General features: G+C 29.9%; 1 pseudogene; it reads right to left on the reverse strand.

Annotated features, from left to right (window-relative positions):
- Positions 1-1,747: 1,747 nt before the first annotated feature.
- Positions 1,748-1,866, reverse strand: LOC112474081 (annotated as a pseudogene).
- Positions 1,867-2,536: the final 670 nt, after the last annotated feature.

Genomic DNA, 2,536 nt, shown 5'->3' on the forward strand with positions numbered 1-2,536 from the left:
TTAAAAATAAAAACTTTTAGATGCTTCTCTTAATTTAGAAGTTATTATTATGCCTTTTGAAAAGAAATAAGAATTTTCCTTAACATCAGTTTTTGATACAATTTATGAGAGCTCCTTCTGCAGTTTCCACAGCTGCCTCTCTAGATGTTGGTATATAGTGCCAAAGAGGGCCTCTTGGTGACAGCCTATAGAGGGACCCACAGCTAGTAAGTGTTCAGAAATCTTCACACTTGCTTCTACCTCAATCCATACTGACATCCCCAGAAGAAATAGTCTGTATTTCAGATTTTTTTTTTCTTATGCCAGTAATCCAACTTGAACACTCAAATGTTTGTCTGTAATTTTTGAATTTTATGTGGTGAATTTTGACTTTTTTCAAACTATTTTAATTATTGCTCATTTCCAAAGCAGAATAATGGCCATCTTGACCTTTGTGCATCATCGAAAGATTAAATCGAATCAATAAATGTTTCATTAAAAACAAGAAAATTTTTGTAATGCTCAAATTAAGAATGAAACATGATTTTGCTTTTCTGTGTTTGTAAAGCTATCTAAAAGAATTTGGCTTGTAAAACTACACATATTGGTACTGAGTGCCCTAAAAACACAGTAAATGAATTTTAGTACCTTATTTGAGATTCCATATAGAAATAAGTGATGCAACAATAACTTCAACCAAGAAGTATATCTGCTTTATAAAGAAAAGTTCTTCTTTCTATATATTAATTTTCTGACAATGTCAGTCATAATCTACCAAGCCACTCTATATGGGAGATGCCACAAAAGTAAATATTCTAATCTGAATTTTGATAATTGTTTATATTATAACAAATGAGAATTACTCCTGAAGTTACTGATAGCATTTTATGACCATATGTATTAATATAGAAAAATAGAAACACCTATTTAAAGACGTAGTATTCAGCTTTAAAATGTGCAGACACAGTCATAGGTTCAGAGTTTGTAGCATATAAAGTTGCCTAATGTAATGAATTTTAAAGTTCTTTACAGATTTTAATATTACAGTAGTGATTTGGGGGTCATTTTTAAATGTGTGTGTTTAGTATTATTTTAACTACTTAAATCTATTAATAAATCTACCTATTTAGTATCTATATTCCAAAATTTCTACCTTTATAGGCTACATATGAAGTGTACTTTGAGCAATTAAATAGGTTATTATATGTTGTAACATATTTTCCAGGCTCTAGGAGTTCTAACTGTAAAAACAGAAGGCCTCCAGAATTTACAAGATAAATCAAGTGAATTTTAATAGATGCATTTCAAAAGTATATTTTTAAAACTTGGTTAATATTTTTAATATACTGATAATTTTTATAATGCAGATACAATCCTATAATTTATCTAATTTACATGTTTCCATTACAATTCATGTATAAATTTTTGTTAATAAAAGGATAAACTGTTATAATTCAAATTTTTGCCTAATATTTATTGAGCACTTAAATGACAAAGTTACAAAATATATGAAACGTAAATATAAATTTGGATAGTTATTTCCTGTAGTCATATGAAATGAGGAATTTTATTCCTTGAGTTCAGACTCACTTATCTTAAGGTGATCTGTCCCATAAAATGCTTATGACTCATAAAGGTCACCTTTGATAGAATGATTAATATAGGCTGCTCTTTTTTTTTTTTTTTTTTTAGGCAAGGCAACCCTTGGTTGACCTCACAGATTGCAAGGACCTTGTCAGTTTATAATCCCTTAATTTTTTAGTTTTTACAGCTATAGTACTTGGTCTTCCGAGGTGGTCTCCCATCCAAGTACTAACGAGGCCTGACCCTGCTTAGCTTCCGAGATCAGACGAGATCAGGATTGTTCAGAGTAGTATGGCTATAGACAGGCTGTTCTTTCTTCATTTCCAATTTTATAGCTAGCCAAGTACCAGACTCCATATCTGCACAGGGCATCCTCTTCCTGTGGGGCATGTTAAAAATAATAATTCAAATTTAAGTATAGAGAAAGTGTGTGAAAAAAACATAATAAAGTGTTGCATATGTTGTTGTCAGAACATAGTTTAACGAATGTTTTTCTTTGTTCTTGGAATTTATCTGCTTACTGAGACCTTTTTTCCTAGAATAAAAACACTCTCTCCTGATGTGTGCATCAGGGAAATATTGACACATTTTTGTTTTTCAACTCTGTTTTTCACTTTTAATTAAAAAATAAATAAATAAATAAATAAAAATATACATATATATATATATATATATATTAGTTTATAACATTTCTCTCACTACAATGACACTTTAATAGCACCATGGAAATAATTTTTCACCTTTGTATTTCAAATAACATCAGAGACATATTTACTCACTTTTTTATGTTGTAAATTGTACCCTTCTTAATGACCTGTAGAAAGCCTCTTTAAAATGTGGTATGGATAACAAAACATAATGAGCTCAGAATCTGAAAATTTGGGTCTCAGTGTTAGTTCTGCAGTGTAATAACTACAAAATTATAAGTGAAGAAATCACGAGGAATCTGATCCCTTTTTGAATAGGTTTCCTC

This window comes from Pteropus alecto, unplaced genomic scaffold, assembly GCF_000325575.1.
Source record: "Pteropus alecto unplaced genomic scaffold, ASM32557v1 scaffold69, whole genome shotgun sequence".
In the NCBI taxonomy this organism is placed as follows: Eukaryota; Metazoa; Chordata; class Mammalia; order Chiroptera; family Pteropodidae; genus Pteropus; species Pteropus alecto.